This window comes from Mizuhopecten yessoensis, unplaced genomic scaffold (assembly GCF_002113885.1).
Source record: "Mizuhopecten yessoensis strain PY_sf001 unplaced genomic scaffold, ASM211388v2 scaffold6129, whole genome shotgun sequence".
Taxonomy (NCBI): domain Eukaryota; kingdom Metazoa; phylum Mollusca; class Bivalvia; order Pectinida; family Pectinidae; genus Mizuhopecten; species Mizuhopecten yessoensis.
Genome location: NW_018406394.1, coordinates 28,157 through 45,978, shown reverse-complemented (window position 1 = coordinate 45,978; position 17,822 = coordinate 28,157). Strand labels below are relative to the sequence as shown.

At 36.3% G+C, this 17,822-nt stretch overlaps 1 protein-coding gene across 2 annotated transcripts in view; it reads left to right on the top strand.

Moving 5' to 3' along the window:
* Positions 1–17,822, top strand: part of LOC110451524 — a 103,054-nt gene that overhangs the window by 68,369 nt on the left and 16,863 nt on the right. Inside the window, exon 1 of one of the 2 annotated variants that reach the window (XR_002463086.1) lies at positions 6,415–6,707. The exons of the other annotated variant lie outside the window; for it this stretch is intronic. The gene's annotated coding sequence lies outside the window, so the exon portion shown is untranslated. Of the gene's footprint in view, positions 1–6,414; positions 6,708–17,822 lie in introns of those variants that run through there. 2 annotated transcript variants of the gene reach the window in all.

The window sequence follows — 17,822 nt, the reverse complement described above, 5'->3', positions numbered from 1 at the left end:
TTTTGAGCTAGCAAAAACATTTCATTTGCCACGTCTTGAAAATTGATAGAAATATTCATGAACATTCATCAATGTAGACTGTAATGTTCACCGTGTACATTGTACTAATGTTAAACAACACACCGGAATTCCATATCCGGTTCAGCCATTGGTAAGTGATGGGTGCTCTACTTTCTCCAACATTAAGGATTGTCATGAACTATTAGCCTGGCTGATACAAGTCTTTATCATATATCAAAGAGATTAATGTACTGTACGCGAGTCTCGGGAGTAACGCTCCATTGAAACCGACAAACGTATTTTACCGTAGTAGGCCCCGCCAACATTCCTAATATAGAATATATTTTCTAAGTAACTATTCCTGAAATCTGGACAAACTTCATCTACCAATCCATACTACACTGTAGATCCACAAAAACACCAAAGTTCTGCATTTCGAATACAGCTATCGTTCAAATGTTCCAATATAAAACCAAGAAACGCCAGCATATTCAATTTCACATGTTGAAAACTGGTGCCGAAAGTACTGATACCGGCTTGCACTTGGTAATAGAAAAAATAAATGGTAAAGTATAGTCACCAATAAGCATTGTTTTCTATCAATTTTTATTTATTTCACAAATTCAATTACCAGTTTTGGACAACATCTAGTACTGTGTTACAGAGGTGTTTAATTCTGTGTTATAGGAGAGAAACTTCCCGGCGTATGTGTCTTTCGTTACCACCCTTTACATTGCGTAATGTTCGTTTCTGTAATATTTTGTCATAGTTTCTTATTTGAGGTATGGGCATGAGAACAGGGCCCATATTCCAGAAACTGATATCGTGGTCAAACATGGAGTATGTACTCAAATCAACCTTTATATACAATGTAACTTGTTTAAATCATGTGATAAGGTCAGAAGTCTAAACTAAACAATGAAACAGTATTCGGCTTTAAGTTTTTCCGAAATCGTTTAATTCATTGAAAAATGTGAAATTTTATTTATTTATCGCCATAACAAGAAATTGCCCTTTGAGCACAGAATCTAAGCTTGAGCATTTGAATACAGGCCCTGGTGGACCATGTAGAGCACGCGAGTTGTCTACCCATTGATACAGTGTGAATTGTAGTTACAAATGCATCGTTCTCATATGTCTTACTCGCCACATAGACCTGAGCATGTGTTACAGCTAACCTTAACTAAGGTGTTCAGAGTAATTTGACATGTTTTAGGCGTTTAGATCGACTGTTGGTAAAAATGACACCCCCAATGATCATATATATACGAAAAGGGCGGAAAGCTCACGATGTCGAAAAATCGACCCCATCTAACTTTCTTGCATCAAAAACAACATTTTAAGTTGATCTACGGGGAAATGCTTAGTACCGTTGGAAAGATGGATACATTTCTCTTTTAAAAACCTCGTATATATGATCATTGTGGGTGTCATTTTTACCGAGCGTCGATATAAACCCCTCAAACATGTCAAATTACTCTGAACACCTCAGTTTAGGTCCTATAGTATAGTTGTTGCAAATTCTCAGGTTCCTGTGTTACTCCCTATGTCACTAGTAGTTCATGTCGTTATCCTACACAATGTCTTGTGAAATACACCGTAGGCACCCTAGTCAATAGGTTGGCCAGACATTTTTTGAGATAAATGCGTAGGAATAGACGTTTTTCAGGACTGCGTCTGCTGACTGTATATTGTGGGTTTACGTCGCAAAGTATTATGATTAATCTGAACATGTTTGTTACAACACATGTAACCTACTCTCTCGTCCATCTATACAGATCTACCCCGGAATGTCTAAGCTGTCATAAATAAGACCTCGCAGTAAACTAATCGAGGTCTGTTGTGTATATTTTCTAACTCCTAAGGGGATCTCTGAGTGTGGTAATCATTCATTTCGTGCTGTAAATAGTATAAACCTGATATATTTAGGATGTAACTGAATGAGTTTAAAGGCGTGATATCTCTTAAGACATCCGTTATAGCTTGTAAACTTAGTTTTGGGCCCACTTCTCGCCTTCTTATAGAACCGTTTACGCAGGGCTTCGATCTTGTTCACCCAGAAACAGCTCACAATTACATCACACGATGCTATACCAGATTGCACAAGCTCGTGGAAGACTTAACCAAGTTCTCGGAAACACTTCGCGTCGGAAATGGTAATCAATAAAAAGAAGCCATTGAATTTGCTAATCTTATCTGCTTTCACTAGAACGGAAAATTGGATAACTTTTCGATAGTTTTGTTCGGGAGATGAATTAAACTAGCTTTTTTCGAGACAGGCGCGGTATGAAAACAAATGACAAAAAATAAATAAAAATAAAAATAGAAAAAAACCTGAGATGAGAATTAGAGGCATTTTTCTAACAGGAACTATTACAGTGTATGACCTTAAAACTATCGAATCACCGGCAATTCTGAAATTCTTATTCCCAACAAGTGATTCTAGCAAATAAGCGAACGACTGCAATTTAACATAACCGCCTTACCAATCCGTCATGAAATGAGTCCCGCAATACAGTTTTGTAGTGTCGATATATGGCCGACCTGCTACCTACGGTAATATATAATCGTGATTTCTGTGGGCTTCCTACCGGCAATATATCAACGTAACAAGACACAACAACAGGATGCTGTGATGGATTAAATTCAATATTTATTCCTGGAAAAATAAGTCAGACGAAGCAGACGAAGGCTTACAAGAAATGTTAAAAGTATTTGGTTTCAAAAAATCATTTGTACCAATTTGATGAATGTAAACTATATATTTCTAGCACTCCTCGGAAAACTTGTAACAGTTGCTCCCACCTGAGGTTGGTCGTGAATTTTACTCCCAGAAGCTGTTACCATGTCAACTGAATATTCAGGGGTTATCATATGACCATTTCCATATCCTACCCCGTATCAATCCGGTACCTACAGCAACCCGAGGGGCGGAAGCCCGACGGCTGATATTGACCGAGGTTTGATATAGCGAAAATAAGGAAAATGTGATATTTTAACCATCACATGATATTCTGATAGGGAGTAAGATACTGAAATGGTCATATGGTAAGGTTTTATCAGATACTGCTCTATAACATCAATATTATCAACAATAACACATAAAAAATCAGCAAAGTATATCAGGATTAATATAAACACATTATACCTTAAAAATCAATGAAAAACAGAACAAATACAAAAACATTGAAGATGATCAGTGCGTACACTACCAGTTAAATCACTCACTGCTCGATGATTGAGGCGTGATTTTCTTTTCCAGAATTGTTGAACCGGAAGTTAAACATGTACTGTATTACACGTGCTTGGCAGATATGTTCGGGCGGATAAAGGTTCGTTCGGAACATGGCCTAAGCCAGCTAGCAGTATCACACAATCAAAACTATCTATATCACGGACAAGTATATGATAAATTTTGATGTTTCCTATTTTTAAATTCAATGATTACCGGTGACGTAAGATTTTTATATTCTTATCTGAAAGCACCTGTAAGACAACAACAGCACTGATACATTAATTAGTATTTACTTTCCCATCCTTGATTAAACGAGTACTTCTGTTGAAACTTTTGAAGCATTACTTAAATTGCGTCTGGCTTCGATTCCCTACCACATATACAAACCCAAGTACAGCATTTCCCTGTAATGGTTCTCTATACGGTCACATATATATAACCTGTGTTCTTTCCACTACGAAGGTCTAGCATTAATTAAGGGACAGTGATTTGCAAGGTCTAGCAATAATATAGGGACGGTGATTGGTAAGTTGTAGCATTAATTGAGGGACGGTGATTGGTAAGGTCTAGCATTAATTGAGAGACGGTGATTGGTAAGTTGTAGCATTAATTGAGGGACGGTGATTGGTAAGGTCTAGCAATAATTTAGGGACGGTGTTTGGTAAGTTGTAGAATTAATTGAGGGACGGTGATTGGTAAGGTCTAGCAATAATATAGGGACGGTGATTGGTAAGGTCTAGCATTAATTGTGGGACGGTGATTGGTAAGGTCTAGCATTAATTGAGTGATGGTGATTTGTAAGGTCTAGCCCTAATTGAGGGACGGTGATTGGTAGGTCTAGCATTAATTGAGGGACAAAAGTTAGTTAGGTCTAGCATTAATCGAGGAACGGTGATTGATAAGGTCTAACATTATTTGAGGGACGGTGATTGGTAAGGTCTAGCATTAATTGAGGGACGAAAATTAGTTAGGTCTAGCATAAATTGAGATACGATGATTGGTAAGATCTAGCATTAATTGCGGGATGGTGATTGGGAAGGTGTAGCAATGATATAGGGACGGTGATTGGTAAGGTCTAGCATTAATTGTGGGACGGTGATTGGTAAGGTCTAACATTAATTGAGAGACGGTGATTGGTAAGATCTAGTATTAATTGTGGGATGGTGATTGGTAAGGTCTAGCAATAATATAGGGACGGTGATTGGTAAGGTCTAGCATTAATTGAGGGACGGTGGTTGGTAAGGTCTAGCATTAATTGTGGGACGGCGATTGGTAAGGTCTAGCAATAATTGTAGGACGGTGATTGGTAAGGTCTAGCATTAATTGAGAGATATTGATTGGTTAGGTCGAAGAAAAGCATTTGGAGTGTAACACATGATTGAAACAACACGACGTATCCATGTTATTGTGCTATAAGATGGTAGCCATTCCAGATTTAGAACGACATTCCTTTCCTTCACTAATCAAATGCAGTGGTTATCAATGCATTCAACATTTTTTGTATAAAGGGAAGCTACTCTGACTGCCTTGTGACAGTGACAGATCGACGATGCGTGTTGTTCCCGTTAATAGAATTTTGTAATCATCGGCCGTACTTTCAATATTTTCGATACTGCTATAACAATATTATTATTCATTATGTAGGAACAAATGCACTTTTATACAGGCATAATTGCATATTACTTTTGTAAGTTGGGAAATAATTGACGTAATTAATAACAGTTAACTCGGTTATGGAATTGAACGACGTTACAACGTTATTGATAATGGGGAGTAAACATGACGCTGATACGATCTAGATCAATACTTGGCTCTGTTCGGGTCAAATTGGGGTCACTGGCAGACAGACGTGTAGCCAATATGTATAAAAAGTGACAGAGCTACATGTTGTTGATACATACATGACACGTCACTTCTCGGCTATACTTACAAATAGATCTAATTTCCAGACAGACTAAAACTCTGTTACACACACTTTAGAAAATTGCATATGTCATAAAAACAGGTGATTTGATAAACTAAGCGAATTACAGAATAGCTTTTAAAGAATGAAGGAAGTTTTGTTTCTAAATTTGTCACATCCGGTACACCGACGCAATTGAAATACCAAGCAATGATATCGCTTCAAGTCATGTATGAAACTGCCATTCAGTAAACTGTTATTGTGTCTCATCACTAGGGTTACCTGTATATCAGGGATATACGTTGATTGGCCTATATTAAATGAATACGTAAGTTTATACGTTACAACAGGTTTAAATACAAGGAAATAAAATGGGCGTTTTATCTCATTCGGCCTATACAGGTGGAATCTGGCGACAGTTAGTGTGTACCGTCCTAGGTTGACGTTACTTATCCGTGACAAGCTACGACTCGTAGTTTACAAGTAATTAGCGCCAATGTATGTGTTGCCATTTACACTAATATATGTTATGCATATTTATGATTTATGAGATGTAGCAATACACACCCTGATTACATGTAAATGAGAGAGAATATTTGCGTATTTTGAACATGAAATAGATAATGGTAATGAATGCATGTGATGAAATGAGACATATGGACAATACAATGATTTGTTGAGCGAATCTGACATCTGTTACTACATCTATGTACATGTTTGTATGTTAATATTTATATATATATATATATTGAACATAAATTAATACAAACAATAAATAATCCGACGTAACACAAAGATGTAGTCAAACGGCTATTCATTTCACTCTACAAGGCTGCTATCCTCAATGTTTAAGAGTCAACGCGTGAACACACACACAGTGGTATATACAAATGTATATCAGCCGTCTTTTTATCAACTGTTCTCTTAAAATAGTCTTACCTGGTGAACCTTTCGACTTTTACGCATGGATAATTTTCATTCATTATCTCTATCATATATTTGTAACTATTCATGAATTCAACTCAACATGTTTCCACTTTGTAAAAGAATCATATATATAAGACGTTCTCATATGTATATCTACAGTTCAGGGTGAGACTGATCCTCGAGGTTAGCCTTATCTATAGTTAATAAAAATTGTTCTTCATCCACCACTTATCTCACCTGATAAACATGAAAACCTTACCTGAAAACAATACCTTAACATTGGCTAAGTGAGATAGACCAAACAAAGGGAAGCAACCCTGTTTTATCACCACACATGAGTTGATTCACGACATCATAATAGTAGCGCATGTGTATAAATGGTGTGTCGCGACGTATATATTTCCGAGTTGGACTCTTGTCATTTAACAGACAGGAGATAAAACATTCCACGGTTGTAAATGAGTTTAAATGTTAAACGTTAAGAGCGGACACATGTTGATCAAGGCGATAACGTTGTTTCACATAAAATCGAACTATTAGTAACAACGTTTCATCTTACGTGTGGTGCTGACAGTACAGGTGAATACAAATACATTACCTGTATTGTACAAATGGTTTAGTTGGGATAACACAACATGACAGGTGAGTTTACTTTTATTATAATTTTATTTAAGGTTTTATTTTTGTTCAATTATGTCTATATTTATACAGTTTAATGCCATAAACATGGACTAAACCCGTATTTTAAAGCACAAATGTAAAGTAATTATATTCAAATCTCGAATCATCAAATAATAAGTGAAAATGTATTTATACGTCTGTCTTGTTAAAATGTTTCTTTTATTAAAGCCACTATTGATGTGTGAAATGTCAGCTAGTGTAAGATACCCACCACATAGCACACGGTACAGCCATATAAACACTCATTACGGGAATTATACGTTAAGTAAATGTTCTGATTCATTTTTAAGTTATGTAGAGAAATATGAGTATACATATTTGTATTATCCGATTTATTTAAAAAATATTTTGAATCCCAAAACAAGCATGTACTGTTTGAGGTAATAATGATTGTGTTATAGTTGTATAATAAAACAATCACAGATAACACGTCCATGTATGATAGAATCAGGTGGATGACATACAATGTACTTTGGCGTGTATACGAAAGTGGTTATTGTACAATTGTGTTTGTATAGACAGGTGGTGGTTGTGTAGAGTAGCCCTGAATTGACAGGTTATCGTTGTACAGAGGTAGTTTGTATTTATGCATGTGGTTGTTGTCAAGAGGTAGTCTTACAATTGTATAAAGAGGTTGTTGTCGGTGTTGTTGTACAGAGGTGGTCAGTATACACATGTGGTCGTTAAACTTTGTACAAAGGTGGTCAGTATAGACAGGTGGTTGTTGTACATTGAATAAAGGTTATCAGTATAGACAGAATGATGTTGTAAATTGTTAAATAAAGGTGGTCAGTATAGACAGATGGTCGTTGTACATTGTTATATATAGGTGGTCAGTATAGACAGGTGGCTGTTGTACATTGTATATAAATGGTCAGTATAGACAGGTGGCTGTTGTACATTGTATATAGGTGGTCAGTGTAGACAGGTGGCTGTTGTACATTGTATATAGGTGGTCAGTATAGACAGATGGCTGTTGTACATTGTATATAGGTGGTCAGTGTAGACAGGTGGCTGTTGTACATTGTATATAGGTGGTCAGCGTAGACAGGTGGCTGTTGTACATTGTATATAAATGGTCAGTATAGACAGGTGGCTGTTGTACATTGTATATATATGGCCAGTGTAGACAGGGGGCTGTTGTACATTGTATATATATGGCCAGTGTAGACAGGTGGCTGTTGTAGATTGTATATAGGTGGTCAGTGTAGACAGGGGGCTGTTGTACATTGTATATAGGTGGTCAGTGTAGACAGGGGGCTGTTGTACATTGTATATATATGGCCAGTGTAGACAGGTGGCTGTTGTACATTGTATATATGTGGCCAGTGTAGACAGGTTGCTGTTGTACATTGTATATAGGTGGTCAGCGTAGACAGGTGGCTGTTGTACATTGTATATAAATGGTCGGTATAGACAGGTGGCTGTTGTACATTGTATATAAATGGTCGGTATAGACAGGTGGCTGTTGTACATTGTATATTGGCGGTCAGTGTAGACAGGTGGGTGTTGTACATTGTATATAGGTGGTCAGTGTATACAGGTGGCTGTTGTTCATTGGATATAGGTGGTCAGTATAGACAGATGGCTGTTGTTCATTTTATATAGGTGGTCAGTATAGACAGATGGCTGTTGTTCATTGTATATAGGTGGTCAGTATTGACAGATGGCTGTTGTACATTGTATATAGATGGTTACTATAGACTCGTTGTTGTTGTACATTGGTGGTATGTTCATATTTTACTTATTTAACTAAATTGTATAATCTTACAAATTCCTTAATGCCCGCGGACACATGTGTTAAGACGTACTGCTAACAGAATTCACAGGGTAAACAGGTGTCTTAATGTTCAGTAGCACGTGCACATTTAGCAAGGCGAAAGTTTTGGGTTTTGTTTTTGAGTTTTTACATGTAAAGTCTCTCATATTTCTTTCACGCGAGGAATTACTTTAACATATACATGAAGTACTCTGTTTATGACGAGGACCAACACGTTAAGACCCGGAAGTTGCTATGTACCAACCATATGCTGCTAGATTGCTTTAACCTAAGATTAATAGATAAACGACATCATTGTAATAGAATATTGTTGGTGTACGTAATCAACTCCTGGCCATGCTGCCATATACATGTAGCTATCACATCTTACTCGGTAAAACACAGCACACACGTTTACCAAAAAGATTCTTCGCTAACAGCCGTTCATACATGTAATTTTAATACGTTAATTAATGTTTATTTAGAAATCGTCATTAAGATATACACTTATGTTTGTTATAACTACATAATGCACTGTGTTCTGCTGTATTCTCCTATTTTCCAAAACGAACTCAGTACACTGTTTTAACACTCCTTATAGATGCTAGATATATAATTACATGAAGTAATAAACAGGCAGTCATTTCTTTCCATAATAGGTTATGGTCGACCCGCCAAAAAGGCGTTTGTTTTAAAAGAAGTTTAAACTTCCCCAGAATACAAAAGCATTTGACCATACTACAATATTAAGTACAATCTCCTAAATGTTTGATCTGTTGTCGTATGCTGTTGTAGCTTAGTATGGCACTAACACAAACATGGCATGAACAAAGACATTTGTTATTATGTAAACGTTGGCAATATATATCCACTCTTGTTGTTTATGTAGTTCTTTCCGTAATTTTTATTGCTGACGTGACGTCATTTTTATGGTTGACGTGACGTCATTTTTATACAATGCATGTTAGCTGTCTTGTACCGTCTGTATTGTAAGACATTTATGAAACACATAGTCACCGCAAATAGTTTTTGACGTCACTAGAGCTAAACAACGTCAAATTGATCGTGACGTCATATACATGTAAATATTTGAATTGGCGCTGCTAGAACAAAACGTGTTGCAGTGTGTAGCGTATTACATCATAGTAATCATTATAGGCGGCCAGCATCACATCAAATCACACCAGTACGTCATAACATCACGACTGTCTAGGATACAGGGACACGTAGACACACTGACTCGTTCGATGATTTCATTCGCCTTATTTTGCGATTTCACATTTCAACTTGCTTTTCCCCGTCTATATCAACTCTCTGGAATATATTCAATGTAAGACTAACTTAATAATTTAATTTTCTCAATCATTGTGTTCTGTATAAGCGATAAGTTTGATCACAAATTTAATTAACTAATTAGCTTTCTTCAATAGAAAGGAATTATTTGGCAATTGAGCTCTTTTATGCATGAAACTAGCTATCAATACACGTAATTGTGCACGCTCGCGAGCAGAAATCGCGGAACATATCTACACAAATAGGGTAGTATCTGTTCTTCGATACATAATAATCCATTGCGTTTATTCTGCGGAGTTGATACACAGACAGAAGTGTACCTAGTATATCAATTAATGCTTGTTACATGTAATTATTTCTTGCCGCCGGAGAATATTAAATTAACTCTATAATTATATGATATAATTACGTGTTTGTGGTGCCTATCCCGTACAGCAGTACATGCAGTGCCTGAAATCTCATGTTACAAAAAGACTGCACACAAACATTACGACAAGTCAAATGCACCAATGCTTAAATCTCACTGTACGGAATTCCTGGTGTAGTATTAGAAAGAAAAAATATCCCCCCTTACTTAGTGGCTTATAAGTATCGTTCTTTCCTCAAAATAAACACTTCTTTTTGCATATTTTGCATTAAGGTATATTGTACCTTACATTCTTAAGTCAGTGTACACTTTAGTGTCCCATCCTCACTGGGGAGTGGACAGGAAGGTTTACACACGTGTGTATTGCTAAGACTCCGCAGAGCACGCAGAGGATGGAATGTTGACCCATTGTTTATGGATCCGCAGTTAAATTAGAATTTATGTTATTAGATACCGTATATTATGAGGGTCTGAGACGTGCACTTGGAATTTCCATATCCGCACTAGTTGTAAGTCTCTACGTCGAAGTAAACGATCATCGTTATGTAATCGAGAAACTGTCACTGCAGTATACATTTTTTTTAAATCAGTTAAATTGAATCATTTCGATGTAGCTAATTGTCTTGTGTTCAATCCAAATTAAGAAACTCAATTTAAAAATAAACAAAGTTCATCCCACATTCGGTATCCGCATTGTGTCCCTTTTTGTCCACTGTCAACAAAACCAATATTGCTGATGGTTTAGAATTAGCCTGAGGTTGATCTTTCACTTCAAGAGACAAGAAAGCCTGAAACTTGTCCATACACACTTCGCTCTTCCTTTTCTTAACTGCAGATAAAAAACTGTTTCATAACTTATGTTTCAAAGGATGGTCGAAAGGGCGCTGAACCCTTGGCAGCGAAAGACACAGCTATTGGGTACCGGCTTCCAAATGATATAGTATCTCATCCTTTGTAAAAAAGCGATTATCTAGTCTGGTTCTTTAATTGTTTTAAACTTGACAACAGGTGTTTGAAGAAAAAATTCAACTCGTAAAAAAGCAGCATTATAACTGTACATATTGTTTCCTTTAAATAACATGTTAATTTGCTGGGTTCCTTTAAAATGGGAATATCAGGCTAGCAAGAGGCAGATCGCGCCTGCAAAGTTTGTTATGTCCTGATAGTAAAATAAAAATAGCCAATGTATAAACAACAAATTACACTCGATTTAACCTGTAGTCGTTGAATAGTGTCGTTGAATAGACGCCCAGACCAGGTAGTCGTTTGCCTTCTCCGAAGGGTCACATACGTATGCATTATGCATTCATATCTATTCAAACGTGAGGACCAGTCGCGATGCATATCATGTCACGACCCAATTACATCAATGTGCATAACCCCCTTGTTTAGACTGCATTGACCTTCAGCCAACACGAGTTATTTTTGTGATAGTATACAAAGTCTTTTACCTAATTTTAAAAGTTACGTTGTAAATCTTTGTGTACAGTTTCAAGACATCCTTAAAGCTGTAGACCTGTTACAAAAGATAAAACTATATGTAACAATAGCCAACTTTTATACTTAGTTGTTTTTGGATACATGTACATACGTTTACCTATGAGCATTTTTTGACGTTTCGTTCGTTTGATGTAATTTCCTTTTAAGGCAATTTACTGACCCTAATAACATCATCTATGCTGATTGGCCGTTTGTTTGTCACCAAATGTATGACACAGTAATAATGATAACAACGTTACAGCCAAACACTACAATGCTTACAGCATTACGGCAAAATGACAATGCCTACAATATGACAGATAAAACATCAGTGTTTACAACATTTCAGACAAAAACATCAATGTTTAAAACATTAAAGACAACATCAATGTTTAAAAGTGTACATACAAAAACATAAATGTTTACAATATAACAGACAAAAACATCAATGTTTAAAATATTACAGACAAAAACATCAATTCAAAATAGTATAGACAAAAAAATCAATGTTTACAATATAACAGACAACACATCAATGTTTACAATATAACAGACAAAAACATCAATGTTTACAATATAACAGACAAAAACATCAATGTTAACAATATAACAGACAAAACATTAACACATTATGTATTTACGATATAATGGATAAACACATCAATGTTTAAAATATATACTAGACAAACAGACATAGCAACACTCACATCATGACGGGATCCACCCCTCTAATCTTCTCAAACCAGGCAAACGCCTACAGTTAAATCAGAGATTTGATAAGAGATCTTTCGGCTTGAAGAATATGTCAGTATGATATAAAGGATTAAAATGCCTACTTCATACTGATGTTTATGTATTTAGCAACATGATACGTTGATAAATATATGTGTCATGTTTCCATATCTTCGACAAACAGAATTGGTGGTTATCGTACATTCCCTAGAAACAATAACATTTTATACAGAGGACACCCCGAAATATAGGGGTGACTGATGGACGTGGAAAATATGACTGCCCCCTGACTGTCTACCAACACCTAGTTACATGTACGTAGTACGATGATGAACTGTCTGTGATTTCTTGTTTTTCCAGATACCTTTATTTCATTATAAATACGTAGGATTCTTTTGAAATTTTACCGTGTATTGTCGCTGAAGAGTCAACTAACCCAGAGTGAAACATTACCAAATGTCCACTCCCAGAATGTAATATGTTCCCTATCTGCCCTAGGCCACTAAGCAAGCAGCAGTAAGGCTGCCAAGCGAGGTCTAACCTGCAGCAGCAGAGAAAGCTGATTTTGAACCAATAGTCTCCGCTGGCAAATGATACATACATTTCAATTTCTTTCTTCATTTTAGCTTTTACAATTTATTATCCCTCTGAGATGCTGGCAGTCGTTAGTCTACACCACACCACGTGACGTTTCGTCTGACTGGTGGCGCTGTTGTCGTCTGCTGTAATAAGAATCCCTCTTCAGTCTGTCTAGATTTTTGCCACCATGCTAAAACCTTGCTACAAGTGGGCGGTTTGTTGCTTTGAAGTGAACCATACAGGTTAATGTTTTGGATGGGTTACAGCGCGACCTTTGTTACCACAGCTCTCCACTGTCTGATACATATATATATCTCCCTTCGAAAATACATGATTAGATGATACATTTTTGTACCTTCAATTTAGTCAGCGTGTTGTATCGACGTCTAGTTGCCCTTGTACGTGTTGTTGTATCAGGCCATTATCTCTTTTGACTGTCGCAAATACTGAGACTGCATAGCTGTCTCTAAAATGATTCCAATACATCAAGAATTCACAATCATCACTTCATGACAGCGACTGACTAAGTCCTCACATCCTTATGACTTACTGTGATGCAGACTTTCACAAGGCTGTGACGTCCATGTATTGTCTTAGATGTGGTATGCAAACAGAACTACAATGTGTGTTTGACACAGAAATAAGCGACATCATCAAACAGATGAAACAGGCTCTGTAGAAATTCGAGTGATTTCAAAAACATGTTAATCGGTCAATAACGGAAACGGAAATGGCAGCATGCTTTACGATAGTGTAACAAAGGCAAACGTCAAACCGATCCTCCTCTTACATGCTGAAACAAATTGATGTTAATCTGTTTGACGTGCGAGAATTTCACATCCGATAAGTTTATAAATATATTAAGTTCATCATTTAGAACATCAGACCATTAGATGGATGTACAGATTCAATTCTAAAAATGAAAGAATTTTTTAAGTCTTTTAGAAGACTTTTTCTTCCTTCAGATATTTGTTCCAATAGAATGACATACCGCATATTCCTTCGCCACGGTTACAGGCATTGTACGGTATTTTACAAGGATACATTGAAATGTCACCCATTAACGCCTGACAGTACTTCTTAAGGATATACTCTTCCGAGGTTTAAGTCACGTTCAAGTCTCGTTTTGATCTGGTGTAACGGGTTTTTGTAATATTTAATCAATTATGATATGTCAAATAGCAAACACACATCTGAAAAACATGTCAAAAAACTAGATGTCTGTTGTGCGTAGAACATTTTTTTACAAGAATTTGAAAAAAAAATGACCAATTTGGCAGCCATTCTGAAAAAGTGTATTTTTGTGAATTTCTTGCGCTTCACAAAGGTTTTACTTTTTTTGACACTAGATTGATCACTTAAATTGTCATTGTGTCACCATTTTTAAATGTAGCAGGTTCAATTTTGCTGTACAACTTTATAATGTTCAATATGATTAAATAATACGCAAAACAGTGGAAAGTTATATATTATTGGTATTTTTTTTTTACATATTAGGGTAACTGAAGCACTTTTGATTTTTGACCCCGAAAAAGGTGAAAAATAGCACAAATAATAATGGGACAAAAAAGAAGCACACCGACACCCCGTTTTTGTGGCTGTTTTAGAAAGAGAAACACATTTTCTTTTGATTCATTGAAAACAAAAAAAAGTTAAATACAGGAATTTTCTATATCAAGCGTTTAATCTGGTGAATGAGTGGCCTGCCGTTTTTAGTATCTTACATGTACATGAATGAGTGGCCTTCTATAGTTACATGCGGTATCCCAGAGGGATAGGTGGCCTACTATATTTACAAGCGGCATCCCAGAGGAATGAGTGGCCTACTATATTTACAAAGGCATCCCAGAGGAATGAGTGGCCTACCATAATTACATGCATTTTTTCATTTAAAAATAAGGGGTAGGGGTAACTAAAATCGTATTTCTGAGTTAAATGAATAAGATTTAGAAATTTTACTACCATAATTTAAATGAAAATAATATTTTAATCAATTCTACAAACATTCATACATATCTGATAACACACTTGGAAGAAATTGTATGAATTTGTTCTTCAAATGGTCAAAACCCGAAAATTCACCTAAAATCACCTATTGTGTGAAATTGGTACATGTATCTTTGACCGATTATAGCACAAAAACGAACACACCGACATTTTTTTTTTGCATTTTTTACTATGCCGTTATATCTTTTTTCCAAAAATCAATATAAGAAAAAAAGTTTAATACAGGAATTTTTTGACTTCTCAGAGGTGTACATCCTTAATTATATGTTCTGAAGAGCACAATATCATGAAAGACAATGTAAAAAAAAATTGTTTTGATTTCCATACACATAACATTAAATTTATATTACAATAATGTATATCATGCTTTCCATTATGATGACTGAATGGGTTGGGTGCCAGTATTTGATATACATAAACTTTATATATTTTACAACATTTATGAAATGAGATAACTTATATAAATTACTCGTTTTTCCCCGGATGTAAGCGTGCAGCCACTGGGAGACTTTGTATGGGACGACACCGGGGTACCCAGAGAAAACCCGTCTCGTCGGACAGTAGTCCGAATTATTCTGACATTTTATCGACTTTTTGATATCGGTCTGTCGTCGATTAACCGACAGACCGATATTGAAAAAGTCGATAAAACGTCAGAATAATTCGGACTAGTCGGACAGGTGCCTCAGGCATACCTTATCACACCCATCCAGCCATGGCCAATTTGGTGAAAGTCAAATACGCTACATGTATCTACAGCGCCACACCCGACCACTCTTTATTTCAAGCCTCCTCAGCTTAATGTCCTACTTTATACATTAACACTGACGGAAGACATTGCTTCCATAGAGATAGGATCCGTGTCAATTTGAAGCTTTTCTTCCCGCCTCACATAACGTGGCCATCGTTAGGAAGCGAAATTTTGATGAGGTTAGCCAGTTTCAGAAATGACGATATACTAACATCGACATCGTAGATATGAGGTAATATTTATATTTTGATCAATTGTAACTTTAAATTTAGAACGTAATTACATGTACATGTACTCAGCTGTTTTCATGCCAGTGTGAACACGAAAGCCCTAGCTGGCTACACCAGTGGGTGTTAAAAACCCGTTGGATCTTCATTAAACTTATATTCAGTCGTTATTATTTAGCTTTAAAATGGCACACACTCGGAATACACAAAGAATAGTATTTGGAAAGAATGAGGAAGAAAACGTGACTTTACGTGTAACAGCTAATAGACATGCGGTCATAGTCTACACACAAGGTAACAGTTCTCTTCAGATAAAACTGGTCTGCGTTTGAACAAGGACAATTATTCGAAACGATCAAACAGAATATATTAAAGATTCTCATAGTGATTGGAAAATAATTTGGTGCTTTGGTCTATAATGGTCAGTATTGAAATTTCGTGAATACGTAATGACCATAAAGTTAGATAATTTGATATAAATGGTTTGATCCCCGTAGTTTCACGACAAAACCAGGCCCCGCCCAATTACATGTACAGAGGTTAACAATCACCAGAAGTCGGTTAAAGTCGATACCAGGTGGGACATTTCCCATGGTTGATTACAGGTAGATTGTTCTTAAAGTGTCGGATAAGGTAAACTCGAGGGCGGAGATGTGTCGAGTTATACGCTGTGAATGAAGCGCCAACAGTAAGTCTACCCTGCAGATGACAATGAACTAATACAGCAATAAAGTACCTTTGTTTATGAGGAAATTGAGAGAAGAAATTCGTGACGACTATTGTTTAAACTCGGCGCAATAAATGTGTTATTTATTCAATTTACATAGGGACACTACATGATTAAAATGTCAAGTACTTGTTAATGATATGCTTACACATTTGATAATACTCGTCTTTGAATTGGCACACAAATATGATACATTAAGTTGGTAATCTGCAGAAAGAACTATTTTTTTACAGACACAACTTGTACAATATCTTTGACAAAGGGCTGTTTTTTCCTCCAGCTCAGTAAATTGGATAGGTCAATCCTTCCCCAAACAGTCTACGGTATAGGCAACGTATTCCTCTATCAATCTACGGTAGGCCACTTATGCCTCAATTCTTCTACAGTAGGTCAGTTATTCCTCTAATAATCTAGAGTTGGCCACTAATTGCTTTAGAAATCTGCAATAGACCACTTATTACTCAAGTAATCTATAGTAGGCACTTATTATCTAAGAAATCTAAAGTAGGGCACTTATTATTTAAGAAATCTAAATTAGGGCACTTATTCTTTAAGAAATCTAAAGTAGGGCACTTATTCTTTAAGAAATCTATAGTAGGGCACTTATTCTTTAGAAATCTACAGTAGGGTACTTATCCTTCTAGTAATCTACAGTAGGGCACCTATCCCTCTAGTAATCTACAGTAGGGCACTTGTCCCTTTAGTAATCTACAGTAGGGCACTTATACCTCTAGTAATCTACAGTAGGCCACTTATCCCTCTAGTAATCTGCAGTAGGCCACTTATCCCTCTAGTAATCTACAGTAGGCCACTTATCCCTATAGTAATCTTTGTAATCTACAGTAGGCCACTTATCCCTCTAGTAATCTACAGTAGGCCACTCTTTCCTCCTGGATACCGCATGTAATTATGGTAGGCCACTCATTCCTCTGGGATGCCTTTGTAAATATAGTAGGCCACTCATTCCTCTGGGATGCCGCTTGTAAATATAGTAGGCCACCTATCCCTCTGGGATACCGCATGTAACTATAGAAGGCCACTCATTCATGTACATGTAAGCTACTAAAAACGGCAGGCCACTCATTCACTTCAGATATTAATAACGGTAGGCCACTCATTATTTTAAACATATTTTATTGTACAAATATACAAATG